The sequence below is a fragment of the Temnothorax longispinosus genome, chromosome 8, assembly GCF_030848805.1.
Source record: "Temnothorax longispinosus isolate EJ_2023e chromosome 8, Tlon_JGU_v1, whole genome shotgun sequence".
NCBI lineage: Eukaryota > Metazoa > Arthropoda > Insecta > Hymenoptera > Formicidae > Temnothorax > Temnothorax longispinosus.
Genome location: NC_092365.1, coordinates 16,920,186 through 16,941,774, shown reverse-complemented (window position 1 = coordinate 16,941,774; position 21,589 = coordinate 16,920,186). Strand labels below are relative to the sequence as shown.

The window sequence follows — 21,589 nt, the reverse complement described above, 5'->3', positions numbered from 1 at the left end:
AATATCCACCGTATATCTACTCTACTAAATTTTTACCGTGCATGACGTAAAGAATGAATAATAAAACTTATGCTAAAAAAATGTCAACGTGCTATTGATTTCGCGATCACTTATACGATATTTTTCCCCGCGTTCCTCGCGCGGGCGAGTCGTCGATTTGAAAAATCGCGTAATTGGCGTCAGAAAGACCCGATAACGGAGACTTGGAGTCGCGCCAGAAGATAAGGGGCCACTGGGGAATATCGGGTGAAAGAGAAAGAGAACAGTTGGGTCGGGAGAAAAGGGCGAAAATCCGGATCGTTTCGGTGCGAGGGGAGCGATATGATGATCCCAGCATCAGCATCGGAAATCGCTACTCCTGATTTTCACGAAGAATCTCCGAACAGCTGCACCTGCGATAAAAAACGCTACTTCTGACAGCGGTTAAATCGTTATTGTCATGGCACTCCGCGACGCTATTTATATAAGAAGGGCGCTTTCATTCGCCTGGGGGAGGAGGGAGGGAGGAGCGGTGGTGCTTTGAAAGCGGAATGAAAGACTGGACGTAGAAGGGCAACGCACAAAAGGGAAAGCCCGATAACGGGCAGAAAATATAAATCTGAACGTGTCGGAATGGCAGCGCGAAAATTCGATGAGAATGACCAGCGTTGCAGGCGAATAAAAGGGACGACGAAAGGAAGTCAAATGTATCAACGTGAGCTGAAGAAACCGCAACACAAATAATTTTTTAAAAATAGACATGTGCCTAAAGATGAGAAAAAGAAGCGAGAAGATCTCTGGATGCTTGTTTATAACGCAGATCAAGTTTTCACGGATGCCTTTTGTATTCCTATCGATCAGATCAATTGTGTCGCGTCAAACTCTTCCCATATCTATTTGTCTTGCAATAATCGTGTCATAACTATTTATTTTCTTAAAGTTAAAATATTCTTCAATGATTCGAAAGAGCAAACTTAAAATAACTTTATATGAAATGAGAGAGTAGACATGTGTCTAATGCACATACCAGGCTTTATAAATAACTATACAACATTGTGAATAATCTGCAATACAATGTATAAAATAATTTTTAACGAATCAATTCTGATAGTCACAATAGTATCTTTAACAATGCCAACGGAACAACGAAGACTTGAAGTAATCTGTAATTAAAAACTGCCGACTATACCGGCGCAAATTCACATTTACGAACGATTGCTATATAAACATCCTCTCGTTATAGACTTTCAATCGGATAATGACAAGATGCTACACCGATCTTTGTTCATTAACTTCGGCCACAGTATCTCTTTAACGAGCTTTTCCCGACAAGCGCTATAGCCCGCTAGCAACCCCTTTTTCCATTTCGCCCCCATTCCCTGTTCTCCTCCTCTCTGAACCCTCTGAAACAACGGGAGCGAAACCACTCCTCCGATTACCGCCCTCTCACCTCTTCACCCCTTCCCCCCTATACAGCCAACGTTTGTGTTTTACCTCGTGCCACTGCAAATGCGCCAAGATAAACTGCGAACTCTGAAATTCGGTGCATTCGTACCCGCCTCTTTGTATTTTCCCTGTTTCTGTATGTACGTACGCGTACACGGGACCGCGTATTTTCGCGGGCACATGCCCTAATGCAGTTGGCATACTTAACGAAAAATAGTAAAGGAACAAATACGGACAAGCGTCATAAAAGCAAAAACGCATTCGTAATTATCGCGCGCGAACGATCTTCATTGTACATTGTATTCTCTGTGCGTGATCTCAATTAGATTCGTGACTGGATGTAAGATGCTGTTCTACGCAAAAATGTTATCGCAGTATAAATATATGTATATAATGTTTCATTTGCACAATATTTTTATATTACATCAGAAATTAAAACGATTATAACTAATTATTAATATAATCGTATATCTGTACGATCTGTATATATTCTTCAAAATATAAAAAGATAGCGTCTTTAATCGCGATATTTTATCAACCGTAATAATCTCAGCGTGATTCTTGCAGAGAATAAATACGCGGATTGCATCATTTTTCTTCTTAGATAGTGTACCGCGGTAATTTTTTAGCGGATGCTGGAAACAACGCGGGGCTTAAACGCAAATTTACGGCCTATTTCCGCTCTGCATGGAATGTAGATCGTGGAGCGTATTATCTGCTTCATAAAAATCTGCTTCCACTCGTGCTAGTGCGAAAGGTAATCTAAATTCATTCGCTCGGACCGTGAGATAACGTTCATCGTCGTATGCTTCCCTCCGCTGTTATGTAAGATTAATTCGCATTTATAAAAGCTTCGTCGCCTATTCGATATTCTGACTCAAGTACACATCAAAAGTAACTTGTATATTTCATTAAATTTTAATCTCTTCTATTATTCCTACCTTATTATGCCATAAAAATAAAAAGAAAAATGAGTCTTAATATAATTGAATCTTGTAAAACCTGTTCCTCGTAGACGATGTATCTTCATTTTATATTAATTTCATTTTATTTTATTTTATTTCATTTTATATTAACCTGTATTATTCTATGTTGGAAATCGATTGCATGTGTGCCAATAAATTTTCTATTTGAAATTATTTTTCAGACCTGCTTTTATTACGGAATTAAGTTAAAAAAATATATAGCGGGTTTTAATAACCGATAAATCCCTACAAGATTCACTCTAAGCTGAACAGAAAAGTCCATCTTGCGCGCGTTTCGACTTTCTCATTATCTCTTCTCGAAGGTCCCGTTGTCGTTTTTCTCTACAGCTACCTCGGCGCGGAGTCATCCCGGCCGTGAGCCGGAAATACGTCCGCGGCCATGCCGCCCTCGAAAGTTTTTATCGCTTGGCTTAAGTGCGGGTTTACAACTTCTTCTTCTGCTCTCCCCCCTCTCCCTCTCTCTCTCTCTTTCTCTTTCTCTCTCTCTCTCTCTCTCTCTCTTTTCTCTTTCTCGCCGCAGCTTTTACTGACTCGCGCGCGGCGTGCTTGCAGCATGAAATCGTAAAGTCGCGAATCAGATTCCCGAGGGCTTACTCAGACGGGAGATAGAGGCAGAGGTCGTTTCGGAGTATTCGAAGACCTTGTACAACGATACGGAAGTATTCGATGGCGAATTTTACGATACCCGCACGCAGCTTATTAGCTCAGCGTGCCAGAAGGTTGAATTTTCTAAAAGAGGTCAGGAGTATTTGAGCTCGGAAAATTGTGAGCGTATTTACTTATTCAGCCAAATTTGTCAAGATCCGACAAGGAATGACACATATTTCCTAAAAATCATAATAAAATTCCAAAAGATCAATTTAATGACGGCAAAATTTTATATTAATAATATAATATATCAAATTAACGCAAGAATTTAATGTAAATATAAAATATAATAGATATATTATGTTCTTGTAGTGTATCTCAAAATAAATAAAATGTTGGAAATTATATGACTCGTAACAATAAAATAGACCATTGATGATTGTTGTAATAGAATTAGAAGATCTTATTACGAAATGTGCCCGCTCAGAGCTTTCCTTTTTTCTTTAATAAAAGCACGAGAGGGATGCAACAAGCGACGCCTCACCACTATTCGAGAGGCTTTTACACGTCCTTTGTGTCGTTGAATGGCACGTCGTTCTGCATTTTTAGTTGATTCTCCCTAACGAAGGGCCGATAAAAGGATGTTTATGGCTAGCTCCGGATCAAAGGTAAGTGCGCTTACGCTGTTAGCGAAAAGCCGAGAGAGCCGGCTCTCGTCCGCAAAAGACCTTCACCCCCTCCCCCCTCCCACTCCCCCGACACACGACAACGACGATGACATTATAAACGTATGAATATAATTTACGTGTACCGCATACACAGGCATACGTAGGTATGTGTCCATAATATATCTCCCGTGTGTAACATCCAGGTCTTTAGAGAAGCTGAAGTTAGATACTCGCGCTCCAGCTCCGCTCTAGCTTTAATGTCCGCCGCCTGATTATAATCTCGTCAACAGGTTACGTCATTAGGAGCAGACTGTGCGGTAATACGTTCATTGTCTCTCTCTCTCCCCCCCCCTCTCTCTCTCTCTCTCTCTCTTTCTCTCTCTCTCTTTCCTCTCTATCCTCTTCACTCATTTGTTCAACGCATTTCCGTTCCGCCGTAAGCCGCGTCTTAAAACATTATGCACTTTTACTATCTTGCTGTCAAGCTTTTATGCGCGCATTGAAGTTCAGCATGTTCGTTTTTATTCGGTTTCTTTACTTTAAGATACGTTTTAGTTAGAAAATACAACGATACGAATATCTCGCGCGATGCATTAATATATCGATTTTCCCCAACTTGATTACGAGAGCCCAGTGTAATCTATTTGGGTGACCGCCTTTTTCCCACTAACTCTTCAGTAATGATAGCCGAGGTCAAAGGATGGGCGGAACTTTGCTGAAAGAGAAAATATGGGCACAAAAAAAGAAGCGTGAAAGGCAAAGGATGTAGAAGAACCGCTCATTTCGGTTAATGACGGTACTTCCTGCCTGTCCCAAGGCGAAGCCTCAGGATTAAGTAATTTTTCTTCATTTTGATAATTAGAATTACATCTCTCATGAGCAAAAACTATCTTTCTAAATGAAAATCTTCAACATCAAACGATACATCGATTTACCGCCTGACGTCGTACTCCTTTTAATTGGTAATATTTTAAGCGGCGTGACGTGAACAAAAGAGCAAAACGAGGCGGCAACGCGATAAGGTCTGAAAATAGTTTCACGATTCTCGCTTTTGACGTGTTAACGCATTTCGACGCGTTGTATTTTCGCTGTGAAATTTGCCCCGCGCGAGTTTTTACTACGTCCCGAGTGACGTTTTTCCGCGCTTCGCGTCACGTTCGTGTGCGCCAGCGAGCGTTGGTAATTTCGATAAAAGGAGAGTGAGAAAATATTGCATTAGCACAGCTCGCCATGCGATGAAATAAGCAAAACGTGCGCTTACTTACGTGCGCGTACTTACGAAACCCGCCTGATCCGGATCGTCACTTATTTGCGTGTGTTACACGTGTTTGTTTCACGCGTTTATTAAAAGAATTACCGACGCTCGTGTCATATCTCGTTAAACGCACCGATGCCGCGGCACTCGATTTTGTAAACTTTTACCGTCAAAACAAATTGCATTTTATGAACCATAAACGTCCGTCGCAGGTCCGCGCAAAATTTATGTGCAGGACATAACATTCGTTACAGATATTATATCCATATCAAAAATAATCCAAAAATGGCACGCCAATTATTTTACCACCATCAGACCACCGATATCTATTACGACGTATAAAAAAAAACACGAATATATCCATTTCAGAAGCGCGCCATAACGGATTGCTCTCCGCTAAGTTATTATTGCGATCGCGGAGTCGCGAAAGTTACTTCGAGGGAAAACTTGGAGTGAATTTAAAAGCGATTCACGTGGAAAGCATCGAGGACGGAAAATGTATCGGGAAACGCAACGAAAGAGAAATGAGAGACGCGAGACGGAGATCTAAAATTACCCGCGTCGCGGGAGTAACGATATACATTAGTCGGGGAGGATAGGAAATTCAGGGCTACCGCCGCGGACACAAAAGCTGCGAACAGAGAGCGTGATGAGGGGGAGGGCAAGGAAGAGTGCTCGTGGTGGAGAGGAAATTTAGCGACAGTTTCGGATAATTTCTGAATAAGGATAACCCGGACACGTTCGTTGTAGTAGCCGGCGGCGGCGGGCCGACTGGTTCGTGAGCTAAATTAAAAGCACGAATTGCTCCGAGCTAGGAGAGCTCTCTTCCTTTGATCCGCTGGGGTGGCGGTAGTCGGGGGATGTGTACGTGACGTTATTACGAAGGCCCCCCTCGTTTATCGCGGCAAACGCGAAATCGAAGCCCGATATTTCAATATATTCCTCCCGAGTGTCGAACTTTCGTTTTGCGCAATTCGCAAAGAAGACGCGACGAGAAACGCGAGCGGATTTAGCGATGCAACAGCATAACCATTACGAAGACGCACAGTTACGGGAATATTCTCGCGAGTGACTAACGAACGCCTTACAACTTAATATACCGAGCCCTCCGCGAAGATACAATAACGACGATCAATCGATGAAATGTCAAACTATGCCGCGTCGCTTCCGCATTGCTAATGCGAAAAGAGTGTTAAAAAAAAGCACCGCTTTTAATCTTGTCGATACTCCAAAAAAATAAAACGCGAACGCTCAAGAAAGAGAAATAGTTGCGAATATCCAAGACAATAGCCGAAGCAATGTTCTATTCGATTGTCCACGTAATTACGTATAATAGTATATTACTAAAGACAAATTGTTAATTGTTGCAATTCATTTGCGAGAACAAAAACTAATGATAAAATAAACTCGTTATTGCTATTATGCAAAAACAAAAAGAACACGATTCAGACGATAGCCAAACACCCGAGAGAAAGGTTTACCGGTCTTTCAGTCGTTTACGAGATTTCCCTCGGATCGAGATCGTTGAAAATAAGCGAAGCATCAGTTTGCGCTTGGCGCCGCGCGCCTCCGATTTCAAAGTTACCCACCACCGTAGTTATTCTCGTTGTTTTCTCAGCATCTACTTACACGGCACGCCTCGCCGATCGCTTTCAAACGAAATATTACCGGAGCCAGTAAAACCAACGAAAACGCAGGGCGATACTATCGCCAACATCGATGTTTACCCGTTCAGCAGCTAGCCTTAGGAAAGAGAAAGATCTTTTCCGAAAGATTAGAAGAACGTTGAAAGCAAAACTTGTCAAGACTATGTTTACCTATCCAGGGGCTAACGTAACACCCACAAGAAACAAACCCGTCGCGCGTTACGACGTCGAGAACATAATTATTATATTGTGCCGAAGTGAGAAAAAGGTTGCAATCTAATGTTTCTTGTTTAAAAGCAAATATTTTTACTTCGGCTAGCACTCGTTTCCCTTCTCACGTTGTTTTTCTCGAATAACACTTTGATCTTTTAGTCATCCGTGACGATCTTGTCAGAAGCGGAGGAAAAACGAAACGTAGACATTCGAGAATTACTAACAGTATTATCGATCGGTATAAATTTGCGCGCCACGCTCATTTGTTAAAGACGCGATTTGTCCACGCGTACGGTATATTCACAAATAAATTGACAAATAAGTAACAATCGCCCCGTCCGTCGACTAATTACACGAGACAAGATGAAATTCACGCGACCGGCGCTCGCGCCACTGTTCGCGGACGATTAAATTCTGTGGCGTCCGCATTCCAACGATTGCGCAAGACGAATAGCGACCGAACGCTAGTTGACGTAGACATTAATCACCTTGAAGAACGCACTCGGCAATTTATTTCGCGGGTTCGAAGTCTTTTTAGAATATGCGTCAGTCGACGAACGCGCGGTATTCGTATGCACGTGCAATTTCCGATTCCGATTCTCGCTAGAATAATACCTGCTTAACTTAAATGTAAGCAATTGAGAAATAGACCAAGGTTCGATATCTAATGTACAAAATTTTGTAGAATTAATTTTTTTGTACGAAAATCGAAACCTGTTACAAATACAAATATGTACCATTTTATGGATCGCTCTTTTTACTTGTCATAAATAAATTTCATATTAACTGTATTTAATCTCAACGCATTACTTATACTCTATATTGATTACATAATCATCTGATAATATATATAAAATCCTATTATAATATATTATCATATTATATCCTATTATAATTAACCAATATTCTTTAGAATAGTGTTGGCGCTTAAGAATTAAAATTGGAGTACTGTCAAAAGTAGAACGTACTGAGACACGGTCAAAGAGATTACTATATATCACTAACGGCATCGTGAAACTTTTACATTCGTTTAAAATGCACCAACAGCTCCCTAAAGTAGGGTCCTACCTTGAGGTGAAGAACGAAGAGGATCTCTTCATTTTCCCGTGGGGCACTAATGTTTCGTGCCTTGGTAATTCAATGCGTCACAAACGACGGTATAACGATCACACGATCACCGTACTCGTGGATGATTCTCGCTGTCGTCGACAAAAGCACCAACACCACGCACGATCGTCATTCGATAGCGAACACGAGAACGCGTAATTTCTACCGAAAATCGTACTTCCGTGTTCGATCTACTTCATGATCGGGACTTTCATTTTTCGCATCGAACTGGCCCAAAATGTTTTGACGTTAAGATAACGCACGACACTGACGTACACTGGGATCGCAAAACTGGGAATTAAACGGAAACGTGATACGGCCGTTTAACTAAAAACTCTCGAGACTGCTCTCGCGGTCCAAAAAAAGAATACGTATTCAAGACGAATATCCAATGACTCGTCGGCAGATGTGTGATAAATTCACTGAATCGTGATTCACTCTGATGAACGGTAAATTCATTCATCCGCGAAAGAGCGGAAAATTAAAAGACTCACAATAATAGCACATCACCTTCGAGTGATTGCGAAGTACACCAGACGAGGAACTTCCGCTTTGTACTTCGGCCTGACGCCGTCAAAATATCCGGTCGATCGCGGAAACTATCGCATTTCACGCGAATCGCTTCAGCCGATTGCCAATATTTAACTGACGACGCACTCGCGACACGACGGCGATATCCGAAGCCGCCGTGAATCGACTGGAAACCGACGCTTTTTCTTGCACGAACCGCCGACTGTTCCGCATACCAACGGCAAACGCCACCGCGCCGCTTCGGACCGGAATTCGCGTTCACGAAGCACTCTGAGGTCGAGAAGATCCAGCCAATCCGACTATCCAGCCCGAGCGATTCGCACGCGCTGGCCGAACATCCCGCCGAAATCACTGGAACTCTTCTCCAAAAAAACCGCCGACCGCATCTTATCTGAGATCTTAATCACGAACTGGCGAATCGCACGATGGTGGAGCACAGCGGCTCGCCTGGCCGGGAGAGTGTCGGATCTTGAGATCCTAACTCGGTGAGAGGCATCTTCCGAATCTCCATCCGACCGCACAATTCAATCAACTTGGCTTGCTTCGAGACGGAAATCGGAACGATATTCAACTCCGGCGGAAACTCACCGATCGTTTATGATGGGCTCTCATCACGCTTGCACCTCAATGCCACAATCACCTGGCTAAGCACCGTGCAATAATCGCTAATAACCGCCGCGAATGAAGCATCTCACTCGCGAAATAAGTTCACTCGATATTCCGTCATAATATTGACGATCGAGCAATTTCGCGAACTGTTTACCTTCGCTCACCGTTTGTTAAATTTAAGCTCGGTGTGTTTCGGTTTAAGCGAAGGGTGAATTCCCGCATTAAAAAGGACAATATTCAAGAATAGCTCGGAAGGAATTTTTTAGTATTCAGATTTCACTCAAGCGAAGATTAAATCTTCGTACTAAAATACAGTAGACGATACCGACGACGAGAGCGAAGCTTGTGACGACAACCTGTTAACGACGACTTGAGTGGAGCGCGAAGACCGGAGCACGAATAGAGAAGATTCGCTCTCGAGGACGGAATTCGCGTATTACATTCCTCATCACTTTAGCGAATGTATCGCGAGAGACTGCTTGAGAGTCACGTTGGGGAAACGTCTCGTCCATCGACACTGAAACGCACGGAGCTCTCGGAGCGAGTTCGCGATGAAGATTCGCCACCCTCACAGACCGCCGCTCCGTTCGACCGTCCTTTTGTTCCTGATACCGCTCCGTTGTTCTCGTGATTCGCACGGATGTTATTGGTCGACTCTCGCGCAGCGTGGCGGCGATCGCAAGGTGACAACCGCTGCTGCCGCTGGTACTGCTCCTGATTCCTGCTGTTGCTGCTGATAGTGCTGCTCGCGCGGCGGTGGACGAAGGTGGCGACGGTGGGGACGGCGGTGGTGGCGGCGGCGTCGGCGTCGGTGGTGGTTTCACGGGGTGGTCGGTCGGTTTTGGTCGGTCGGGCGATCGGTCGGTCGGTCGGTCGTTCGATGCAAGTAGCAGCAGCAACGACTACGTCGACGACGATGACGACGACGACGACGACGACGACGACAACGACGGCGGCGGCGGCGGCGGTGGCGGCGGCGACGGGTGGATGTGCCAGAGTGCGGGCTTACGACGGAATGAGAGGAAAGCTCGGCTTACGGGGGGCCGCGGCAGCGTGGCATCGCCGACTCCGCGATGAGCGAGAGAGTTGCGCGTTATCGACCCATTCGCGAGACTATATTCTGCTACTATACTCTCCTATCCGCACACGGCACACGCTCGCTCTACGCGTTTCGCACGACGTGCATACATGCGTACGTGGCCTACCTATCTCAACCTACCTACCGCCGAAAACTCGCACGCATGCACTCCGCGCCATACCACTCCACTCCACTTCACTCTAGCGCGCCTGCCCGCGTCGCTCGATTTTCGCGAGCAGCGCAGCATTACGAATACGTGCGAAAATTGTACGAGACGCGCGATCCTCTCTCGATCTACAATGGATCGATTTCGCGTACGACGCTCGTCCTTGCAATGAATGTGCCACCCTAGAAAGTTTTGGCGCGAGAAGAACGGAACCACGCGGAACGAAAAAATAAATTGCAGTACCTACGCTTCAAATAAGTTACACGAGATGAGAAAGCAAACGCAAAAAAGAAAATTTGTATAGATTAAACTGAGTTATCATAAATAAATAATTATTTATATCACACGTGACGTAATCACAATATCATACAATAACGATATCAATGTTCTATCGAAATATAAAGGAAAATTAAAAACCTTTCTAATACCAGCGACAAATTCGATCTGATGAGCAACGCATGAATAATTATTATAATTAATTTTTGCGCAGTTATTCCTAAGATCCATTCACTGAATCCTGAGAAAGGGAGCGAGAGACCCGACACACCTTAAAACTTAATTATATCGGGGATAATCGTAAACTACTAAATTCTGCGGCGCTGTCGCGCATTTCCCTGTCGCGCTCACGCAACATTTAACAGCCGCATTTAACGCTCAAACGAAATTTCCGCGTGCGTCCGACCGTGCGCGGAAGCGTTCCGGGTTTTCCGTTCCCCGATCGCGCGCAACAATGAGGCTCCGGCGCTCGACTTGAATATCTAAATTGTATCGACTGTTTCCGGCCGAATAGCGTCGATGGCTCTCCACGCGAGGACGAATAATTTCAGTGCATGCGCGCGGCGTACAGGGATGGCCGGAAAGCATCGGAAAGCGGAGTGGCGCGTTTCGCTCCGGTCGGTCGCTCAGCAGCAAACAACGCCGGGGTCCAAAATGGAATTTGTCGGGGCTGGATTACCGCAAAGCGCCACCAACACAGTTTTAATTACTTTTAATTATTCTGCCGCCATGTTCTTTTTACACTGTACGCTCAATCCCTCCCTCCCCCTTTCACTCGGGGTCTTTTGATCTTTTCGAGATCGATCGTGCTTTATACGAAAATTTTCGAGTGGATTTTGATTGAAATTGTTTTAAGAACACAAAAGATATGTATGGAAATTGAATATAATAATAATAACCAGTAACTAGCATTATATCAAACACATGACAGGTGGTACATTTGGAAAGCAGCACGATATTGCCGAAAATTTGAAATGTAATTTCAACATGATAAAAATTTAAGATTTGAGTAATAACTACGTAGAAAATAAAGGTTTTCACGAATTAAACTAAAAGTAGAAATAATACAAAAAATAGAAAAAATTAGCAATTTAACTTTTCATTCTTGATGAATAAACTTATCCTTAAAATTTCTTCTAAATTTATCTAAATGTAGACTTAACATATTAAATTCTAACTTTCGTGAAATCATTAATTAATTCCAAGAAATTGTTTCAAGAATCCAAAGTAGGATAACAGATTGTGCTTTCACAATTTTGTTACCCAATTGCATCCTATAACACGTGTAACAGGCAGATTGTCATCCTAATGCCGTGAGCATTCAAAGCCATTCTACCCACAAAAATTAAATCAAAATTTTTCTTTATATGTTCAACGGAATAGAAAGCTTCGCTCTCTGTACTTCAACGCAGCGAACTATCTGCTAATTATCCACGGTCTTTAGTTGTGGCAAAAGACCGAGTTCATCGAATACGGACTGTGAAACGCAATATTCACAACGCATACTGCGTTTCGCATCGCTTTACGACTTCCAAAGCTATGGTTTTACGGCTCGATGCGATAGTATTGTAGCGCCATTGTGCCCTGACCCTGCAACAGCCACAAAGAGATCTGCTTGCGGGTCACCGATAATCTGAAAAGGTCCGATGAAAATGCACGGGAAATGGTGGGAAAAAAACTAAAAATCCAGCAGGGACTTTCCGCACTTTCGCGATAAAATCGAATACGTAAGCCAAGAAGCGAATTTATCTTTAAGGCAACACATGTATCCAGTAAAGCTTTGCTGTAAAAATTATATACTGCACTTTGTATATCGTTGTTAAGTGACGTGCACGTAATCTGAGATATTAAATTGTATCAGACTCTTGTATAAAAATTATATAAAAATTGCATTTGAAAAGTTATCTTTGTACAGGAGTAAGCCATGCGTTAATCCGCAACATTCGCGTTCATTTATTCAAGTGAAAATATTTCGTTTACCGACACAGTATCACCATAAAAATTTTAATGCAATAAAATACTGCGCCACATAACATTAATACACTTTTTATTTTTATCCCTATCATAATATTAAACCTCACAAAAATGTTTGCCAACTAATATAACAACGGCATAACCACGTGCCGCAGCATCGTTGACAAAACTGAATCGGCTTTCGCTGATAAATCATAAAAATGTTGCTGGTAGTTAGATATAATTTATACTCGCACGGATTATTGCGCACGGTTGCCAGCCGGTTGTCCGATTACGAATAACAGCGCACAATGACGATACTTTGGGGGTGGAAAAAAAAGCTTTCCGAATCCACGGGGGATTTAAAAAGGTAAAACATAGGTGTACACGGTGCAGGGAGGGGGGGACTGTGACGAAAGCCGAGAACGGTATTGACACAAGCTTCAGTTTAATTTCTCCGCCGGTAAACATTGGATTCCCATCGCTCGCGCGAGTCCTCCCGCACACTTCTCGTTCCCCTTTTTAACCCCCGTTCATCGTTTCATCGACGAGCGACTCTCGACTCTCGACCGAATCGAAACTGTAACAGGCGACATTCGGCATCGGCTAAAATATGCTTTTACCCTTTCCGAATTTATTCGCCGGACTAAGCCCGACATCGTGATATTTCGAAACGCGCTGCGGTGTACCTATAAAGCGCGGTTTTACTCCATCGCATAAAATGTGCGTGTTGGGCAAATGCTCACCGATAGTAACCGCGATATATCGTGTCATTTATTAATTGTATCTAATGCGACGCCAAATCCGCTAAACCTTGCATTAGGATACATTTGTATAGAATTTCACGTTAGAGTGATTAAGCGCGGGAGACGATTACGATTGTTTATTATTTTAACATATTTACCAGTATTGTGATTATTGCATCGTCTTGTTGTATATTAGAAAAATACGTTGTCAAACCAGATATCGAACTACATAAAACTTTTGATACAAAGGCACAAAGACCATTGGTCTGACGATCGCCCACGCTGCAAATTACACGATGAATTTCGAAATATGTTTATATGTTTTCAAGCATACATGCTCTATACAGCAGTGTTGAAGTTACACAGCAGCATTCGAAATACGTAGCAGCGCCCGAAAACAAAAATATGCTTTTACCTTTACGTATCAAAATTACGCTTTCAGCCAGCCCGAGCTTGTTTAGCGTTGCTCCGGAATTAAGCGCGATGCGAGCTTGTATTTCAAAACATTCGAATGCATATATCGTGCATTCGATACCACATCAACATCGTGAATTTGCAAGACTGTTGTTCGCAAAGTGCCGCATTTGCCGATAACGATTGTCGATATAGAGCGCATTATTAATTAGCGCGAGTACGAGTTCGGGGGTTTGCGTAATGTCGACGTATCTGGCGCATTCGCGTGCTAAATTATATCGGAGTGACGTGGCGACAAAGTCGTAAATTTGCTGGCTTATAAACCGACCGGAAATAGATGAGCTTCTTTTCCGCCACGCGTATCGCGATTTATCGAAAACGGTCGCGGCTCGGACGAGCAACGGCGACGGTACAGAAATTGGCTATTAGCATGGAAATAGTATCTACTTATGCTCGGAAAGGAAGCATTTACTCGGCGCGGCGGGACAATAACTCACAGCGCCGATATGATGAGTTCAGCGTTATGATAATTACAGTTTGCGATACCCAATTCGATCCCGGTCAAATTACCAACGAACATTCGTCTTGCCGTATCGGCTGTGATTTCATAGCAACGGCATGATTGTTCTACGATTAATTTATTCACTAATTCGATAACAAATTTAGGCCTCATTTCATCTTCAATTTGTTTAAATATAATTAATATAATTTCTATATATTCTACAAAATATTTTTATACAATAAATCTTATAATTATCATATGAGGCATTGAAAAATGAGAGAAAGAAAGATGAGAGATGATATTTTGTTTTACCGAAGTTGTTTTTTTTTCCAAAGTTTTTCAAAAATATCTTTCAGATTTCAAATTATAATAAATCTATATAAAAGTACGTTAAAGTTCGTTATTCAGAACAATATCAAGAATGTTATTGCGACTATTTATTAATTATACATCACTTTTTACCAAAATTTTCTCAGGATTTTATTCGAACGAATAGTTCACTTCGCGTAGGGAAGCTTTAATGATACTTTCAAAAAACGTTGATGCTAATAACGTAGCGCGATAAACGAGCGAGCGAGTGAATGTTTTATAGCTTGCATTTAGTGTCTATTAGCAAGCAAATGAGTGTAACTCGAATATTTATAACGTATAATTAACCGAGTTACCATCAATGGGACTTGGCAATTATCAATCGTCTCGTTTACAGCACGAACGTTATTAATTTGCGCGTTCGTTAATATTTTGCTTGATTGTCATTCAGTCGCTATACCCACGCACTATAACAAACTTTCGTTAGGACTGCCCGTTTCAGTCGTATATATAAGTAAATGTAACAGAATAACACACGCAGTTCAAGCTGCAGGCGAGTCCGTGTGTAACATGACGAGGATCCAATTACCGGGGGCCCTTTAATTTAATATCGGGTGTCGTCGAACAATGCGTCATGCAATATGGGAAGCCACATTGTGACGATTTCCATTCATTTTCCATTTCCAGTTATGATCATTGCGACGGAATGTATTAATTCTATTGGATATTTTGCATATCGCGCAGCCCGTAAGAAAAGTGTAATATTCGCCGACCCGTCTATCGAAATTGTCCCTCGTAAAACACGCCGTAAAAAAAAGGGGAGTATCGAAACGGACAAATCTACGTAGCACGTGCTACGAGATGGGACGTCTAGTTCTCGTCCAATTCCGAGAAGGCATAGCGTGTCACTTCTCGTCGCGGTCGTCGTCGTCGTCGTTGGAACCTTCTTCTATTTTCGAACGGCGCATTGCATAACATAGCTCGCAGAAGAAGAACAGAAAGAGAAACGTGAGAGAGCGCCCGAGCATGTGCATGTACGACGTATTACGTCGGAAGTACTCCTAAATTCCGATCGAATGAACGCAAAGAATACAAAGCTCATTCGAATTTTAATTAAATTTCTTCTGAAAAAATTTTTTAGCAATCTGATGTTGATTCTCACGAATTGGCCAGCGATTTGCGGCGTGTATTTAAAGATTTCCCTCATCGGGATACTCACAGCTAGAAATTGAAATATCTTATATAGCATAATAATGCATAAAAATAAAGAAAATTTATCTTTTAAAAGATGCAAAATTTTCATAAAGCCTGAATAGAAGCAGAAGGCGTAGGGCCCACATACTCGAAACGACTGCTCTGTCGACGCACGTGTGCGTTTGACGTGGCATATCCGCGCTTGCATTTAAGAGCGGGATCGTGTTTGAGGTTTCGAGTTGATCAAAAGATCTCCGTTCTCCTGTGTACGGTGTGGCGCGCACAAAAATAGCAACAACTATTCTATTACAGGTTACATATGAGCGCAGCTGGGGCCGAATGTACAACGTATCTCGGAAGGAGGAACGTGGCGCGCTGGATTTTAACGGCGCCGGCGTGTTTGTCATTTTCGCAAACATATATCACTTGTCGGAAGCTCTATCCCGTTGTTCGACAGCAACGATTTTAAAGGCACTGCGAAATTTATTATTCTCTACTAAATGCTAGCATTCGGAGAGACTTCATAAATTTCTAACATTTCAAAATAAGTATCTATTAGCGATATTTTAGGAGCTGTAAAATGATATATTGAGAACGTGCCGTGCTACAAACGTTGATTAATCACATCAATTATTGCCAATAAATTGATTAGAAATTACTGAGCAAAATCAGACAACGTATAAATGTACGGTTAACGGAAAAGATATTACAAAACTATATCTAAAATATATATTTGTATTCAATCCCCGGCGCGTGCGATGAATTTTTTATCGTGTTTGCCGTGAGCCAACTTTTTATTGAAATCGATATCGACTGCATCGAAATTCCTGAAATATCCCGAAGACACTTCATAAAAACTAAAAGTCCTATATATGTGTTGCCATGCGTGTATGACTGCATCTTTGGCGTCAACTAAACTACCTAGCTTATTTTATTTCATCGTCCTCCTTTATCGAGCCACTTGCATCTGATCGACCAACGCTCGAAACGCTCAAGACTATGCCTTATACCTTTCTATTTCGTGCGTAATTTGAAGGCCTTGAGAAACTTGATTATATAAACGTGCATCCGCATATTGCACAAATGTTAAACAAATACTCTAAAAAAATACTTGTGATCAGGCGATCCAATTTGTAAGTTCAGAGACCTTTATTTTCGACGAAAGCACGACTTCGTTTACCGCTTTTATGACTGTTTCCACCTAAAATATTTTAACCTCATAAAAGTGGAATTATTTAGCTTTCTTTAATTCGGACAGCTTCACATCATTTGCGAGTCGGCACATTTATCGGTTATTCGCATTCGTTTTACGTACCCGTAGCGGGTGTATCATTAATTACGCGCTGGCGGATATAATCTGCCGTTGGCGTTGAAATTTTCAGGCATTAAAATCAATTACGATGATCGTGCAGTAACCTCCTGCGGCTGAATAATGAATCGCGAACGACGACGTCGATCATACGGGATCAATCGGGCGTCCAATCGATTGCTCGCGCGCCCGATCAATTATGCCGCGCCGCCACGGTCGATCCATCCATCCATCGCGCGATACACGCTCCGCTACCGGAACGGATGCCCGCACTTCGCCGAATTATATATGCAGGATATAATAAGCTGGCGGTCCTCGAGATATCGGCGAGTTATGGGCCGCCCTAATGGTCTGTAGTGTTTGATTTACAGCGTGGGATACGCGCGGCACTACCAAATGCATTTCCGTGGACGTGCACGCAAGCAATAAAGCGCGGCTGCCAGCTTTAAAGAGAGAGAGAGAGAGAGAGAGAGAGAGAGAGAGAGAGAGAGAGAAGTCGCGTATCTTTCACGACGATAGATCTCTCATCGCTCCTCTTTCCGATTACTACCATCTGGCAGCCGACCTTGTATGAATACTGCCCTTCGTATGACGAAGTCGCCGTAAACCACCACGAGGATGAATTTATTTCCATTAAACAGAAAAAATTGTTTGTACTACACGCGGTAAATCTTTTAACTGAGCATGTTTAACGAGCAATGCTAAACTGTAAAAATATAAGACCATCATTAGCCTTTTTAGTAAGGTCATAGGTAATATGCAGAATATATCCCCAATACTGCACGATACTTGAGTAGAAAATTCAGAGATTGACTGAAAAAAACAATCCTGATACTATTCAGGAGATCTGACTACGTCAGATTATTCATCAAATATTATGGGATACCTTATACAGTATATTTACACAGATACAGATGTTCTTTTGTTTCAGAAGATTGTTTGAAAAATTTCTTTGATATATTTCTGGTCTAGCGTTAATTAATAAATGTGATCATTATATGCACAGACATTTAATCGTATAAATAAACTATAAGGATAAAAAAAATGAGTTTTATTTTTATGAAACCCATTTGTAACCGAAATGTTTGGATGCACCTTCTGCGAATAATATTCGAAAATATCCGCCCTTCTCTCCCAATCCCCGCGAAAGACTCGTCGGAAGATATCCTTCCTCAGTATTTATGGAGCAATATGGCTAGTACAACGAACTATACGCGCGGGAGGGTGTACATCATCGCACGGACGGTACACGTTCGCGTTTCGTAATTGTGCAACGGGCAGATAAACTGGCGGGTAAGTAGCTTCCGTGAAATGAGTTATGCACATCTTTGAGTTTACTCACAGCGCACTTTTTATCTTTGTGCTAATCTAAATTTATGAATTCCATTGTTTGCCTCGCACCACAGAAACGTATGAAAAATATAATTTATCGCGAATTACAGAAAAGAATAATCCAAGTTGACCGAATGCGATTATAATTATTTGAAAAAGCAAACAAATTCTTTCTTCGAGCTTGAAATGCATAAGACTTTATAATAGTAAAATACAAATATGACTAAACACAAGAGAAGACGGGAGCGTATTCTAAAAATGCAGAGAAAAATTATTTTTATAATAAAAGAAAATTCAAAAAAAAAGGGTATATTTCCTTTTCGTGTGGCAGCTCAATAAAATCCGCATATTGAAACCGTATCAAATACACGCGACGCATCCGAAAGCTGATGTTGAAAATGCATGAAACTTGAGTAAACTTGACGCAGCGTATATTTCTAGAATAAACATTGCCGTGTATTACAACGGAACTCCATTTCGGATTTATAATCCTCGATCGAAGGGCGACTCCCGCGTGTCGATAGACAACAGGAGTTGATCCGATTGCAAAAGGCTAAATGAACTAACTCGCCGACTTTGGTAAACATCCGGCGACGTCGTCTCGGCGTGTATTATCACTCGGGCGTTCTTCGCGAGGCGTGCATGGGACTTAGGGCGAGCAGAAATATCAGGAGAATGCTCCGGGGAACGGAAACAGAAGGAGAAGAAGTTAAGAATGGGACGGACGGAAGTATATCTCTCGCCCAGCTGCCGGCGCTGGAGAGTTCTCCCGTTCCACTATCTTTCGACTCTCGGTTCCGCGCGGAGTTTAATATAATGGCTAATATCATCGGGAGGATCCGTACAATGCAAACAATTTGAACCTGCTCGGTCTCAACGGAAGAGAGAAAGAGAGAGAAAAAGAGAGAGAGAGAGAGAGAGAGAGGCTGAGCGCGCGATAAGACGAGCAATGAACAGAAAATAGCGCACCAGCCTGCCGAGGAAACTGCGGGCCTCAGTCGACTAAATACGACGGACATCGGTAATCGATACCGCACAATGGCTCGCGGAAAACGTACTTCGGTAGAAAGGGGCGTGTAATATCACCCCCGCATCGCGTACACGCGTCCTCGCGCGATCGCCATTTCCTCGTCGCGATTCTCCGATCATTGCGCAATTTCATTATTCTCTTCTTGACAGGCCAGTTCTTGGCGATTTCGTATCAATTACTCGACCAAGTTACGCTCGCTAAAATGATGATCGTCAAATATTCAATTCTTATATCAATGCAATTATATAATATAATGCTTTATTAATTATTGGAGAATACAAGCAAGAGACTGCACTGACTTTTCCTCTGTAGAAATATTTCTACAAATTCCAAATTCATTAAACATATATCTTGCAACATAGCACTTGCGTGTTCACCGTTGAAATTAAAAAAAGGCCCTTTTATTTCGCATACTGCACTATTCGCGAGACTTTCAATTTAACGTGCCGCCATTAGGGAGCTTCGTCATCGTGCGAGTCGGTTGTGGTTGATTCTCTCTGTGATTTTAATAGCCACTCCCGAACGAACACGAGTACGAAACGGCGACGAAGGGAAGAGAAGGAGAGAATGTGCGCGAGACCGGCCTTTATTAGACGGCGGGTGGCGGGACGGAAACACGTGGCTGATTCCGAGCTGAACGTTGTCCGGCGAGAACAGCTCGCGAGAAATAGATCTTCTCGCTGGTATTATTTTCCGCAACTGGGTTAATTCTTCTCCCCTGCTCCTCTCTTTGTTCCCTTTATAGGCGCTGCTGCCGCCGCCGCCGCCGCTGCTGACAATAGCAGTATAACACATTATCCATCCTTTAATTGCATTTTTATTGGCCGCGCAACGGCACGAATAAATCGCTCTCGCTTCGACTCCGCTCCGAGAGCCGCGAAGAGCCTGACAGCTCGCGCTGATTAATGCCCGGTTAAAGGCTCCTTCCTTTTAATCCACGAGTGTCGTAATATACCTCGAGATTACGTGGCGCGCACTCGGGAACGAAGCGGTGAAACGATATTTTAACGCGATCCTAAAGTTCATTCTTAATAGAACCTCGGATCTCTTTTTTTTTAGCATCGTACTTAGCATAATCGATCTGAAAATACGCTCACATCACTCGGAATTTGTTAATATTATTCCAATGTCTTTTCCGTCGTATAAGAATCAGAATAGATCGAAGGCATTTAGTAGAAAAAATATTGCCTTTCTAAAATCTTTTCTTATTTTCTCTTAATATTAAAATAAAGTTCCTCTATTTAAAAACTTGCAAGTAAAAAGTCACACTAAATTGTTGATTAAATATTAGAATGTCTAATCATACCAGGGAAATGAACGATATTTCATATTATATCCGCGCCATACTCCGCTTTATTAAACGAACGTTCGTTATTTCATTTATTCAAGAAATTGTTGCCGCTGGTTGTTTATCAAGAAAGGAATATTATCTTCCTTGAGTTGCTGTATCCACTGCTTACACCACGTAACACACAGAAGGCTGTTAAACGCTATCGCGGGTAAAACATACTTTGCGTCACGAGCATCTGTGCTCGACCTCCTTCTGCGTTATCAAGAACCGAAAATATAGTTTTCTTCTTACAGAATACTCCGCCCACCTAGGGTGGAAATGAAACGTCCAAGAAAACCGTCGATGACCACATCGTCATTAATTTGAGGCGACAAACTCTTTTCCTAAAATTAATTAAATATGTCATGAAATTTTCACATTTTTCCAAACGTTCAAAATAATGAGCTTTTCCATAATATTGCGAGAAATTTCGTTTGAGTAACAACTTGTTTTTACTTTCACGTAAATTCGCGCATCTAATTCCGTTCGTTGATTCAACCTTTCGCTACGGAATAATTTTTGCATGTAAATATCGCTACGAATATATATTCGTCGAACGCCTTCGCCGCACTGCAAATAAACGCAGCACAGGTTTCTCGCGCGTGATTTTCATTTTTCCGCCTCGTTCCTGTTACACGTCATATAGCTATAACGTTACGTGCACGAGCGATGGGCGCCGGTTAATCGATAACGCATTAAATTGTGCGTCAGCACACACGCGATTATCGCGGCAACGTGCTTTGCGAGCACGCGAGCGATATGGGCGGATTGAAAAGCAAAAACTTGAACGCGACGAAGCGCGGTATGTACTATCCCGCCGTTGTCGGTTCACGAAGGATGCTGTGATATAGGGTATACGTAAGGTAAAGGAAATCCTTCCCGAATTGCACTGCGCGCCATTGTTGGCGGCTCGGACAATGGA

General features: G+C 42.4%; 1 protein-coding gene across 6 annotated transcripts in view; it reads right to left on the bottom strand.

Moving 5' to 3' along the window:
• The window catches only part of LOC139817287 (uncharacterized), a 388,078-nt gene that overhangs the window by 265,396 nt on the left and 101,093 nt on the right, over positions 1-21,589 (bottom strand). The window contains exon 1 of one of the 6 annotated variants that reach the window (XM_071785258.1): positions 7,850-8,365. The exons of the other annotated variants lie outside the window; for them this stretch is intronic. The gene's annotated coding sequence lies outside the window, so the exon portion shown is untranslated. Of the gene's footprint in view, positions 1-7,849; positions 8,366-21,589 lie in introns of those variants that run through there. 6 annotated transcript variants of the gene reach the window in all.